The 14,523-nt window shown below is 43.5% G+C and overlaps 1 protein-coding gene and 1 long non-coding RNA gene across 4 annotated transcripts in view; one reads left to right on the forward strand and one right to left on the reverse strand.

The window, feature by feature from the left end:
- LOC112546677 (uncharacterized) overlaps positions 1 to 14,523 on the reverse strand; it is a 28,767-nt gene that overhangs the window by 13,213 nt on the left and 1,031 nt on the right. The window contains exon 2 of the long non-coding RNA XR_003090390.2: positions 1,707 to 1,798. This is a non-coding gene — a long non-coding RNA (uncharacterized LOC112546677). The remainder of the gene's footprint in view (positions 1 to 1,706; positions 1,799 to 14,523) is intronic.
- MTMR7 (myotubularin related protein 7) overlaps positions 1 to 14,523 on the forward strand; it is a 77,746-nt gene that overhangs the window by 2,538 nt on the left and 60,685 nt on the right. The window lies entirely within an intron of this gene.

Raw genomic sequence — 14,523 nt, forward strand, 5'->3', positions numbered from 1 at the left:
ACTCTCAGTGTTTCTTTTATATGCTATTCAAAATTGGATGGCATTGGCTCTTTGTCTCCCAGCCATCCCCTTACATTGTCTAGCACTAATAATAAAAGAAGTTATGTCTCTGAGCCATTTAGAATTAATATGTTTATTTAGAAAGCAGTGTTACAAAATTCTTGTTAATCACAATCATAACAATTGTGGAGAAAATAAGATGTAAATATGAGTGAGTTTTGAAATACCTCACCTGCCCAATTACTCCCAGGTACCACTGAAATATTACTGTTATCAGCAGTTCGCTGACCTGCCTAATAACAAAACAAAAATCTTTGGGTCCAATATAAATAAACACATAAATAAATAAAAAATAAATTACCAGAAAAATAACTATCTGTATTGCATAGACTTTGGCCAGTTTCTGATCAGTGGGATCTATGGAGTTGGTGCTATGGGTGGGAGCAGCACATGGAGACCCACTGTCTCCTCTCCACAAGGGGCACACAGCGACACATTTGCTAGTGGCAGCCAGTGACTTCTGGGAGCTGAAGGTAGGCAGTCTGTCTGAGTGCCCTGCTGCACTGTGGAACTTTCTGTGGCCTGGAGGGTCATAAGCCTCTGGTCCATGGGCAGTATTCCCCCCTCCCATTGGACAATGTTCACATTAGGGATGTAACCGACTAGTTGACTAGTGACTCGACTAGTCGCTTTCTCCTCCCTGCTGGCCCCGTGCTCCCTGCTTTTGAAATGCTCTTGAAATGCTCTTTGGGGGCTCTGGTACATTTCAAAAGCAAAGTGCGCATGGGGACCATAGAGCCAGCAGGGGACTCCAGCAGTCCCCCACTGGCCCGGTGTTCCCCACGGCGTTTCTGCCTTTTAGATGTAGCAAGTGCCAGCAGGTCTCTTGCTACATTTCAAAGGTGGAAGCATCCTTATCGACTAATCGAATAGTTGATACAAATTGCATCAACTGTTCAATTAGTTGATTAATCCAAATTTAACATCCTTAATTCACATCAAGTAGAGAAGCTAATTTTTCCACATTTGACTTCAGGCTATTTATCAGTTCTCATTATACTACAATGTGTGACTTGTTCCTTTGAGCATTTTTAATCATAGGGGCTGAGTTAGTTAGTTAAATACTGTACTCTGTGGCCAATAGAAAAAGATGCAAGCAATGTAAGAATTATCTATAGTGGCATTCAGAAACAGTATAAGTGAATGTACAGCTTTCCCTGCAATTAAGTGATAAGAAAGGGACATATTATTTACAACTGCATTAAGGTAGCATCTATATGCCTCAACCAGGACTCCATTGTGCTTGGCACTGTACAAACACATAATCAGGGATAGTCCCTGCCTTAAAGAACTTACAGCATTAGAAAACAAGACCAACAAAGTGTAGGAAGAGAAAGAGGCACAAAGAGGTAAAGTGACTTGCCCAATGTCATAGAGTCAATCAGTGGAAAAGGTGAGAATACAACAGAGATTTCCTATTGCCTATGTTGGTGTGCTAGCCACCAGACCACACTACCTTAGTTAAACACTCTTTAATTTGCATTCCCCGCTCTTTTTGGGAACCATTCTCTTTCAATACTTGTAGTAAGCATGGGAGTGGATGGGGATTACTGCCAGTAACACTGGTTAGGAACATGAATTCTTGCCTTCGAAACATTCTGATTCTAGTGAGTCAGAGCATCTTGAAAGCTAGGTTTTCTACTAACCTGTTAATATCCATCATTGTATTTCAAAAGGTGTTTTAGATCTTCAGCACCAATCAGAACCTTGACTAGGAACTGCAGTAGAGTCATTTTACCTTAGAAGAAGATATGATGACCTTGATCATAAAGCATTTTATTTCCAGTTACACATTAGCCAATGCACATATTTCTAGTAACACATATAAATAATAATTAATTACACATAATCCATTACATTTCCCAGTAAGTATGTAAGGCAACATGTAATACGGTATGGTAAGGACCTCTTCATACAGCAGATGCCTTCATGTGGAAGAGGGGTCTAATGTGACCAAATTTAACAGCTGCTAACAATCACCCATTGTTAAATGGAAGCAAAAATAATCAGTAAATTAGTTTCTACCATTAATATGGTTTAGATAGGAAAGGAACTTTAGGGAAGCTGCCAAAAACAACTGAAAGCAACAACCCATAACAGTCTTCAAAAATTAATAAGGTATGTTTATGCATAGACTAGAAATACACTTTGTTAACCTATATAGAGATGCTTCTGACCATGGACATGTTACCAGAAAAAAGACAAGTTGGCTTCAAAGGGAAACTTCATTCACTGTTGCTAGTAAGATGCTACATTTTTAGCCACATCATGTAATTTTTTTTATCTTTCACTGTGTATTGGCAGCAGGCCTTTTGAACTGAAGTGTTATTATAATGAATATGCCAAATTGATCCCTGGTGTAATTCTGTTGTCTTCAGCAATGATATTCCAGGGTTGCATTTGGCTCAGTATCTCTTGATAACATAGCACTTAGGATGGTTAAGGTTGCTCTAGTGATTCAATATTTACGCAGTTATAAAAAGACCCATTTCTGTGGTCTGCATCTCGGTAATTATGACATTGGTTGTCAACTGGGGGTCTGCAGCAAGCAGGTTTCAGGCGGTCTGCCAAAATAGATCGCTGCCCCTCACCTCCTGTCTTCAGCCCTGGGCGACGGGACTTGGGCTCAGACTTCAGCTTCAAATGGTGGGACTTGTGCTTCAGCCCTGGTTGACAGGGCTTTTGCTCTGGCTTCAGCCCTGTGCAGCAGAGCTTAGGAAGGGAGCACTGTCTTCGCCCACTGGCTCACCACAGTGAGCCACCAAGCAACAAATTTCAGCCGGAGTAAGTAAAACAAAACTAATATTCCTTCTTTAATATTTGTCCCTATTTTACCCTTTTATTTTTTGTATTATATATGTGTGTGTGTTTAGCTATATAACTTTTACTTTACTACAGCTTTTAATCTACTAGATATGCAGAAAAACAGTTGTGCCACACGAGGATCATGGAGTTTTTATAGAATTTTGTGGTGGATGGTATCAGAAAGAAAAAGGTTGGCAACCACTGCTTTAACATATAGATATAATTGAATATGCTTATATGACAATATTCTTGCTTGCCATATTGTATTCCAAAGGAATTTTAATGTAGTAAGATTGAAAATGTGTATCACTGAGTATTGTCTCCTTCAGTTTTAAGCTCCTTCTAAAAATAATAATACTGTGCATTTATATAGTGCTTAGCCTATTCAATGTGGTTTTTAAAGCCTTTTAACACTTCCTTCATGAGGATACAAACATTACTATATCATTATATATAGAGCACAGAGTGTAGCTGATTTGCCCAAGGTCACATCTGGGTCAACGGTAGAGCCAGGAACAGAATCCAGTAGAGACTTCCACTTTCCTCTTATGATCACAAGATTATGTTCTCTAATGGGAGCAGAAACTCATACTTGAATAATCCGTTGACTTGCCAACATTCCAGTTCAAATGAGCAAAACTTATTACAAGGTAACAAGACTCAAGTAGGTGAAAGTGGAAACAATTTCTGACTTCTGATATTTTATTTGCAAAAAAAGTGCCCACACCTTTTTTTGATAAACCACTCGTGCATGTAGAATGGAGTGTCAGTAAGTTTCCTTCTTTTTGGAGCTGTTTAATGATTATATGACCAAATTATAACATATGACTAATTTCATTGCTACTGAATACTATCCCATGTGACTTCACTTTTGAATGCTTGGCAAGTGGTTTGGCAATAAATCTGCATTTTTCATGACCTTTATGTCTCGAAAGACCTGGATTTGGGGACTATTCTTCTTCGAGGACAATCTTGACTAAAAACAGCTATTCTTTTTTTTCACTTTGCTACCTAGAAGGATAGTGGTGATGGGGCTAGTTCATCCCTAGCGCCTGAGAGAGGCGTTGAGTAATTTACATAAGACTGCAAAAGGTATTATGATCTGTTTTTGAGTACCAAGTTTTTGTCTGCTTTCCAGGTACTGTTGTGGTCATTATTTACCATTCTGTTCTGTATGCATGTAGAAGACTTCAGCAAGGACCTGTGCTTTCAGATTTGGTAACCATTGTTTGGTCTTTTACTGTGTTTAGAAGATTTTAGTTTACATTTTGATTAGCCTTTTTCTATTTTCAGTATTACCAATATATCTGACTTAGACTTGAAGTAATGGATTTTAACAGCTACTTACTCATTTACCTGAACATGGTCTTGATGTCATGAGTTTGTGATAGCACATTCTTGAGTTATTCTTACAGTTAAGTCTCCTATTTTAGGCCATAATTTGATTTATTTTAAAATTCCATTTACTTTGGTTTTGTACCCTTTGACTATGATAAGGAATCAGAACCTGGCTGCTAATGACATTTAAATGATAATGCCCTGGAAATTATTGTGGTCAGAAACTATAGGCAAATATGGGCAGAAACTAGGGATGTTTGTGACTGATGTTCTGAACACAGCCAAACTATTTCTGACAGAAATCACTTATTTATGAGGCTCTACAATATAATGTTGAAATGCATGGGTTTTTTTGCATGTTCAATGGAGAAGTTTACTCCAAATGTTATATATTTAAAAATTAATTTTCCCCAGAGAAACTTCTTGGCTTAGTACAAGGTATTTACTTCCCACTCCTAGGGTATGTCTACACTACAGCGCTAATTCGAACTAACTTAGTTAATTCGAACTATGCTAATTCGAACTAACGCATCCAGACTAAAAAATTAGTTCGAATTAGCATTTTGCTAATTCGAACTAGCATGTCCACATTAAGTGGACCCTGAACCGGGGTTAAGGATGGCCGGAAGCAGTGCCGGCAGGGCATCAGATGAGGACTTAGAGCGTGGAGCTGCTGCCTCAGGCTAGCCGAGGGCTGTGCTTAAAGGACCCGACCCCCACCCCGGACAGACAGTTCTCAGGGGTGCCCCGCTTGCAAAGCAGTCCTGTCTTGGAGTGCCCTGAGTGCCCACACTCGGCACATCACAGCACTCGGCCATCAGACCAGCTGCACTTGCCGCAGGCTGCCATGTGGGGAGAGGGAGAATTGGGGGGCTGCAGGAGAGCTTCCACCCCCAGATGCCCACAGAGCCAGCCCAGTCCTCCCCATTGGGGGCTCGTACCCCATTCCTCCCTCACCTCCTTCCACTTACCCTTCCCTAGCCCCCCTTCCTGATGTAGAAATAAAGAAAACGTGTGGTCAAAAATAGAATCTCTCTTTATTGAACAAAACTCGGGGAGACTGGGAAAAGGAGATGGGAGAGGGGAGGGCAACTAAAATGATCAGAGGTTTGGAAGAGGTCCCATATGAAGAGAGTCTAAAGAGACTGGGACTTTTCAGTTTAGAAAAGAGGAGACTGAGCGGGGATAGGATAGAGGTCTATAAAAGCATGAGTGGGGTGGAGAGGGTGCATCAAGAAAAGTTCTTCATTAGTTCCCATAATAGAAGGACTAGAGGACACCAAAGGAAAGGAATGGGTAGCAGGCTTCAAACTAGTAACAGAAAGTTGTTCTTCACAAAGCAAAGAGTCAACCTGTGGAACTCCTTGCTGCAGGAGGCTGTGAAGGCTAGAACTAGAACAGAGTTTAAAGAGAAGTGAGATAAAGTGATGGAGGTTGGGTCCATGGAGTGGTATTAGTCAGGGGGTAGGAGTGGTGTCCCTGCACAAAGTTTGTGGAAGGCTGGAGAGGGATGGCACGAGACAAATGGCTTGGTCACTGTCGTCGGTCCATCCCCTCCAGGGTCCCTAGGGTTGGCTGCTGTCGGCAGACAGGCTACTGGGCTAGATGGACCTTTGGTCTGACCCAGGACGGCCATTGTAAGCTCAGGGCTCAGGGTCGGGGGGGTCTCAGTGGACCACCTTGATTTTCATGCACACCTGCTCCTGGGTGGCCAGGCTGGCAGCTCTCCTGCCTTAGACGGCCACTTTCCTGTGCCTAGTGCGGAGGTCATGGACGAGGTCCACGATGTCCGCACTAGACCAGGCGGGTGCCCGCCTCTTTCGGTCCCGGGCAAGCTCCCGGGAGCTGCCAGCCTGGTCCCGGGAAGAGGCGGAGGGCTGGGGGGCATCAGGTGGCTGGCTCGAGCTGTGCCAGGTGCAGGGTCTGCTAGCTGGGTGCTGGCAGGCTTGCACCTGGCACGGGCATCGTAGCCAGCCCGTGCCCCTTTAAGGGGTCCGGTGCCGGGAGGGAGGCAATAGAGTTTCCCTGGTGTTGGCCAGAGTGGCCACTAGGGAAAGCTGGGGAGGGCTAGCCTCCCACTAGTTCGAATTAAGGGGCTACACACCCCTTAATTCGAACTAGTAAGTTCGAACTAGGCTTAGTCCTTGTAGAATGAGGTTTACCTAGTTCGAACTAAGCGCCTATGAAAGTTAATTAGAACTAACGTCCATTAGGTCGAATTAACTTTGTAGTGTAGACATACCCCTAGTGAGCACTGTGCTGTGCTATCAGAATTTTCAATATATTTTTCAGGAACAAAATGTAAAGATTTTTAGCAAGTGCAACAAGTTTGACTGGCAAATGGGGTTGCTTCTTTTCATTCTCATAGCTACATGAAAAGATTTTTGTCTAAATTAGATACTAAATTAAGATTCCTTAGTCTCTCTCTTCCTCCTTCCCTCTCCTTGCTCACTTTCTTATGGGCACACACATGCTTAGTACACAGGCATGGGCATGGGCAGCTTGTGAACCGCTGCGCCAGCTGGGGAAGCTAGCCCCCAGCTCAATCCCTTCCATCTGAGGCCTTGTCCCTCCCTTCCATGTCCCCTGCCAGAAATCAGAGACTCTCCATCGCCTCTGCGGGCCCCTACCCCAGCCTAGTGCCCCCAGCCCTGGAGTGCCAGGAGGGCGAGAGGCATGAGTCCAGCCCAGGATCACTGGGATTGCAGGTGGGGTGGCCCCAAACACTACAGCCCCCCAGAACACTGGGAGAGCAGATGGCATGGCACCAACACCAGTGTACGAGGCTGGCAGCATGGTTCCCACACCATGCCAGCTCTAGTATGAGGAGTCCTTGGGGGTAGAGTGTAAGTGAGGAAACACCTGGCTGTTTGGGGAGGCACAGCTTTCCTTATCCTCTGTTACCCATCACGCTTGATTGCAGGCTGGGGGGGATTTTGTGGGAACCTCTTGTTCAAATATTGACATCATATCATTTGGCTATGTCAGTGGTCCCCAAACCTTTCAGGGTGATGCTCCATCCATTCCTGTCTGCCCCCCAATCCAAGCCATGGCCAGGAGTGTGGTCATCGCTTCCCGGGGTAGGATGAAGGACATGGACAGGGATAAGGAATCCGAGACTGGGGCTGCAGCTGCAGGCAGGTCTGAGGTTGAGAGTGGAACTGGAGCCAAGAATAGAGGTGCAGCCAAAGGCTGTAGCTGTGGGTGGGGCTGGCCCAGGTGTGGAGCTGTGGTCAGGTCATGGCCGGGACAGGGTGGGACCAGGTAAGAGGCTGCAATCTCTGGCTGTGGCTGAGGGTGGGGCCACCTCAGAGCTGGGAAAGGAGTAGGTCTGGATGGTTCTTTCTTCCCACCTCTATGAGGGATGGTTTGGCCCCCTGCCTCTCTCCAAAATGTTCCTCTGCTGTACAGTTTGGGGACCTCTGGGTTATTTGAAACTGTAAGCGGCACAGTGAATGCTGTGTTATTCACCATGTGCTCAGTTATATGTGGTAGGAGGACCATGACATCCCATCTGTCCTTCAGATAATAATAATAAAATTAGAGAAAAAGAGCTATTAGTTCGGCTAGTTCATTCTCCTGACAATGTACCAATTGTTCCCTACAGTAGACTTTTTAGTGCTTTTCTTTTCTAATTTTAGCTATTTCAATTAATGAGATTGTATCACTTTTCTTTGTTGATGGCTCTTTAATTAAGTTTACCCTTAGGAAGCTTTCCTGATATTGATCCTAAGATATGTTTATCTTACTTTTATTTTATTATAGTTAGTTATGTCCTCTTGACTGTGCTAGCAATTTCTCTCTTTCCCTTGTCATTTATATCCTTCAAAATACTTCTGTTAGACTATGTCTACACTGCAGGGTTTTTGCGCAAGAAGTCTTTTGCAGAAGAGTTCTTGCGCAAAAATTTCTTATGCAAAAGCACATCCACACTGCATGGATGCTCTTGCGGAAGAGCTCTGATTGCCATTCACAGGATGCTTTTTTGGATAGGCTCTTTTTGAGCAAGAAACCCCTGCAGAGCGTCCACATATGCCTTTTTGTGCAAGAGCTGTAGCGCAAAAAGGAATTATGCGTTGTAGAAGGAGGTATACCTACACCGCAAAAACCTCTCTATTCTGTCGATTGACTGTAGATTTTCTTGTGCAAAAACGCGCTTGAGATGTGGATGCTCTGCGGTTTGCTCCAAAACCTTGTCATGTAGATGTAGCCTTACAGACCAGGTATTACTCTACTGCAAATAGCTTTCAAAAAATTGGGAGCAGTCTTTTCAGCTAAGAATAATGTAAGGAAGAACTTGGTAACAGGGGTCAGCCTTCATAACTCATGAAATGTTTGGTAGAAAAGTATATTGAACGGCAACATCAGTTCACAAATCAGTTTTCCTGTGTTCTTATTCCAAACCTGGGCAGAAGGGTAACATTGTATATTGTGTTTGATTAACACTATATTATACTGTCTTGTCATTAGCACTTGTTTTACAAAACCATTGGTTGTCACTTTTCTACATTTCATAGTTTTTTTTGTTTTCAAGACTGAGGCTAAGCACGTAGATGGATGGAGTAAAAACTCAGATATTCCTTTTGGACTCAAGATGTACCTGCTATGCTCAATGTTTACTGCTGATCTTAGCCTCTTGGCTGTACAACATCTTACTGTAAATTTCATTAGTGGAGCTGTGAGTCAGCAATGCTCAAGTCAATGGAAGTTTTGCCATCGATTTCACATGAAGCAGAGCTGGATCCTTGCCTGCTGTATTCACACATGTAATCCTATTGAAGCCTGGGAGACTATTTGGGTTGGTAAGGAGTAATATTGTGATATATCACTCTAATATTGTGATATATGCCATCAAGTGCGAGCAATGCCCCCCTGCTATGTATATTGGCTAGACTACACACTCTCTACAATAAAGGATTAATGGACACAAATCACATATTTGAAATGGTAACACACAGAAATCTGTTGGGGAACATTTTAACTTTCAGGACATTCATTAATAGATTTAAAAGTGGCCATTCTCTTGCAGAATAATTTCAGAAACCAACCAGAGAGAGAAACTGTGGAACTGGCCTTTGTATGCAATTCTGACACATATACCCAGGGACTGAACAAAGACATTTCTTGGATAGGCTGTTATTACATCAAAAGCTAAGTATCAGACACTTACAGCCCACTCTATTAGCCTCATTTAGAATGGACACTTTAATTGACAGTTCTTTTTTTCTCCTCTCCCTTTCCCCTCTTTTTCTGCTTTATATTTGTCCCTCTGTGCCTCTTGTTCCATGTCTGTCATCTGAAGAAGTGCATTGTGCCCATGAAAGCTCATAGTACTATTTGTATTTTTGTTAGTCTCTAAGGTGCTACAGGACCACTAGTTTTTTAAGCTTTTTAATTTTTTTTTTAAGATACAGACTAACATGGGCTACCCCTTTGAATCTCTCTGTAGTTGGTTCCTGAAATTACTTTGTAGAAGAATGGCTACTTTCAAATCCATTAATGAGTGCTCAGGCAGGTTAAAATGTTCCCCCACAGGTTTCTCTGTGTTACAGTTTCTAACATTTGATTTGTATCCATTAATCCTTTGTCATAGAGACAGTTTGGCCAATATACTTGGCAGAGGGGTATTGCTGGCACTTGATGGTGTATAACACATTAGAGGATATGCAGTTGTATGAGCCTCTGATGTAGTGGCTTATGTGATTAGGTCCTGTGATGGTGTCACTTGTATACCTGTGTGGACAGAGTTGGCAATGGAGTTTATTGAAGAGGTAGGTTCCTGGGGGTATGTCTACACTACCCCGCTAGTTCGAACTAGCGGGGTAATGTAGGCATACCGCAATTGCAAATGAAGCCCGAGATTTGAATTTCTCAGGCTTCATTTGCATAAGCGGGGCGCCGCCATTTTTAAAACCCCGCTCGTTCGAACCCCGTGCCACGTGGCTACACGCGGCACGAACTAGGTAGTTCGAACTAGGCTTCCTAGTTCGAACTACCGTTACTCCTCGTGGAATGAGGAGTAACGGTAGTTCGAACTAGGAAGCCTAGTTCGAACTACCTAGTTCGTGCCGCGTGTAGCCACGCGGCACGGGGTTCGAACGAGCGGGGATTTAAAAATGGCGGCGCCCCGCTTATGCAAATGAAGCCCGGGAAATTCAAATCCCGGGCTTCATTTGCAATTGCGGTATGCCTACATTACCCCGCTAGTTCGAACTAGCGGGGTAGTGTAGACATACCCTGGGAGAGTATGTTTGAGGTGTGATGTATGGTTGCTGGAAAGAATTTTCTTTAGGTTAGGGGGCTGTCTGTAGTCAAGGACTTGCTTGTCTCCCAATGCCTGTGAGAGATCATTTTCCAGGATAGATTGTAGATTATCAATGGTGAACTGGAGGGGTTTAAGCTAGGAGTTGTAGGTGATGACCTGTTATTTTGCTTGTTGGCTACCACCCTTCTTTTCCTCCTTTTTGCATCACTCATCTGAAGAAGTGGGTTATATCCACAAAAGTTCATGATACCATATATATTTTTGTTAGTCTCTATGGGTACATCTACACAGGACGCTATTTCAGGATAACATTCGTTATCCCGAAATAGTGTTCTGCACATCTTAACAGCACGCCTGTTATTTTGAAATACATTCAAAATAACAGACTTCTTTTTCTAGCTTCCTGTAAATCTCGTTGCACAAGGAGTAAAGAAGACGCCTGAATAGTGATTTATTTGGAAATTAGCTCTGTGTAGACAGCACCAAATTTCAAAATAAACTATGCAATTTACGTAGCTCAAATTACATAGCTTATTTTGAGGTATGCACTACTGTGTAGATGTACCCTTGTTATTTCACAATAACAAGGCTAGCGTCCACACTACCAAGCCTGGTATTTGAAAATAATGGGCTTGTAATTTTGTAATAATAATTCCTACTTGTGAAGAGGAATACATTTATTTTGAAATAGTTATTTTGGGAGTTATTAGACATAGCCTAAGATGCTACAGGACCATAGTTGTTTTCTTTAACAGTGTTAAAGATATGAAGAGAGCTATAAAGGGGGTTTTGGTGGCATTCTGTCATGAGAATATTTTGTTTTCTGTTTGTCAGTTGACTGTGGCATTTCCATTTTCCTTCAAGATATATAGTTTTGATGATTGTTGCCCCCATGCCAGCAAATTGCAGCAGCTGCTGCAGAATCAATGATAGTAGGCCCTGTAGTTAAGATATAGTTAAAAAACTGGAAAAACTCAGACAACTTGATTTGTGAGAGTAGGATCCACTGGGGTAGTTTTGCTTATGTAATTTTAACTTTCATTGTACAGGTTGGACCTCTTTTGTCTGGCATGCTCGGGACTTGACTGGTCCTGGATGAGGGAACTTGCCAGAAAATGGGAGGCCCCCTGATACCAGCACCTCAGCCTGCTGCCCCTCCCTGCTGCTGGCTCCTTCAGCCCTGGCTCTGCTGCTGGCCGGGCAGCTCCAGCCCCACTGCCGAATGGCAGGTTGTCCCAACTGGGCTGCTGCTGCAGCCCCAGCCCCAGCCACAGCCACAGCCCCACTGCCATGTGGTACGTGGCCCCAGCTGCGCTGATTGTGCTGGGCTGCTGTGGCCGGCTTCCCCTCCCATGCTGCTGCGGCCACAACCCCAGCCCTGATCCCGGGTGGCAGGCAGCCCCAATCACACTGTCGTCGCCGCCACTGTGGCCCCATTACCTCCCAGGCAGATGTGGCCTGGCCAGACTTCTCCTGCTGCTGTTCAGGCCGCACTGCTGGGCAGCAGATAGCCCCAATCGCTCTCTTCCCAGGCTGCTGCAGCCGCACTGCTAGTAGACAGGCAGGATTGCACCAGGCTCCCCGCTGCTGGCCCACCTGCCCCGGGACTTTCTCATCCAGGAACATCCATGGTCATGCTGGACCACAGATGTTGCCGGACAAGATAATCCTAGATTTGGGAGATGCAACCTGTATTTGACACTTCTGAAGTGAGACTGTTAATCTATGGCACTGAAGCAGGTAGACAAATGTCACTGTCATATGCAAACATTTACTGTGCCCAGGGGCAAGGAGAGAGAGGGAGAGCAATTATGACTCAAAGATATGACTGTGAAGCACAGTGCTTCTCAGCGCTACTCCTACCTTGAAGCTTCAGTGCAGTTTACACAGGGCTAAACTTAAAAACCTGGTTCACGTTATTTTAGCTGAAAATGCTTTTCTGTGCAAAGTTATAAAGGACATGAAAAATAGAACTAATCCTAGCTGCCCAGTATTGCAGTGACATGGTAACAAACCCCTGCCCTATTCATATTTTAAAAAGTTGTCTCATGGTTGGAAGTACTTTCATTCTGCCATATGTAATATTTAGTTAGGCAGTAGATTAAAGAAGCATTTAAATACATTTCCTGCTGTCAGTGCTTATTATCCAAAAATATCTGTATCAAATGTGAAAACATATTAGGGTACAGAAATACTTTTAGGGACTTTTTAGGACCATCCTGACATGCTAAACTTTTTAAAAAATCATATAGGACCTGAATAAGGGTTTGGCCCATGCTTTTTCCTAACAAGACATCTTTCTCTTGAATGACCTCCCAGCAAACTTGTCCAGAGGTCATTTGTCAAGTTTATTCTCTGTAAAAAGTGCCTAACATCTGTTCTTAATTTGCTTTCCCATTAACATCTATTTTTGCCTTTTTTTCACTCATCCGTGCTGTATTACAAATAGCATTTCTGGTAAACTTTATTTATACCCATGTAAGGGGTTGCAATAGTCAAAGTAAGTCCCTTGAGTGCCTTTTGTTCGAGTTCCACATTCTCTGTTAAGCCTACACACTCCAGAGTCTTCAAGCAAAAATAAATTTTGGGGAACACAGTTTGATAAGTGACTGAAATTGTATTTAGGTGCAGAGGCCGGCATGACTCTGAAGACAGACAGACTTGAGACAGACAGTTCTTCCTTTTTCTCTTCTTTCCCATATGAGCATTTTTAGCTCTCCCCTGTATTTAAAAGCTAGACTTAACTCCCTTTTGTCTTTTACTATCCATTTCAAATCTGTCCTCCTTCATGTGTGGCTTATGTTAGGCAAGGCCCCTGATCATTCATTGGATAGCCTGACCAAAATTCTGTGGCTAAACTCCCAGATTCTATGGCACTCCACTGCAGCAGACTATTATGTGGCATCTTTACATGAAAAAATTGAATGGTTTTAGGTAAATTAAATAGGAAAATAAGTAAAATAATTATTAGTTTCCCTTCAGTAGTGAATTAGATATTACATTAATATTTTATTTTGCCCTAAATTCTTAATTTCCAATATGCTTCCTAGTTTTATATAGTAAACCTTGATTTTACATCTTTTGAAACACACAAAGATACTGTATCCTTCCATACTGGGCACGCTAACAGTATTCTCTTCTCCTCTAGAAGATCATTTACAAGACACTATTTGGCTTGGCTTTTTCATCTGGCTGAGAAATGTGGAAAGGAAGAGAGCTGTAGTGGGGTGGTCAGGAATTTATGCTGAAATTTTATTCCCTAGCTCCAGGCTATGTGGATATTATCTGAAAGACCCACCTGCACTTCTGCCTGTGTCACAATTTCTCAAACTTTTTGCAAAAAAATGGAGTTCACCTTTAGACAGAAAGGCTATGTCTATTTCAGGATACTGGAGGTATCCCAAAATAGGTATTCTGTGTCTTTTGAGAGTGCCCATTATTTCAAAACTAGCTGGAGTTACCCGACGTTGCTCAGGAAACCGGAGGAACAAAATGTAGAAAAACAGTAGTCCGTTATCTTTTTTGAATGGTAGAAAAGTTGCACTGATTTCTATAGGGATTAAAATATAAGTCCGCGTCATCCCCAGAGGGGGGGGTGTGACCCCGGGTGGCGGGGAGGTAACACGCGGGAGGGGTGCCCCAGCTCACGCCCGGGGCTGCAGGTGCCACGGTGGGCAGGGCAGGTGCCTGAGCCGTTGTGTGTATGAGGGTCGGGGCACTATGTGCTGGCACGGGACAGGGGAAAGAGGGTTGCTTATGTAACCTCACAGGCGGGAGGGGGGCACGGGACCTTAGGTGGGCGGGGCGGCAGGCATGGGACCTAGGGTGGGCAGGGCGGCCCCTGCAGCACAGCACGGCAGGTTACTTTTTGATTTTTACAGCTTGAGCTCGGGTCCAAGTGGGTCCAAAAGTACCTTAAAACCTTCTCCTGGAGGAAAGGTTATCCCATGCAAAGTTTGGTTGCGGTAGCTCTTATAGTGTCCAAGTTATTAGCGCACAAACTTACAAACATTCTCCTTTATATATTAGATATAAGTCTTGCTATTCCGATGTCC

Source organism: Pelodiscus sinensis, chromosome 5, assembly GCF_049634645.1.
Source record: "Pelodiscus sinensis isolate JC-2024 chromosome 5, ASM4963464v1, whole genome shotgun sequence".
NCBI classification, from domain to species: Eukaryota; Metazoa; Chordata; order Testudines; family Trionychidae; genus Pelodiscus; species Pelodiscus sinensis.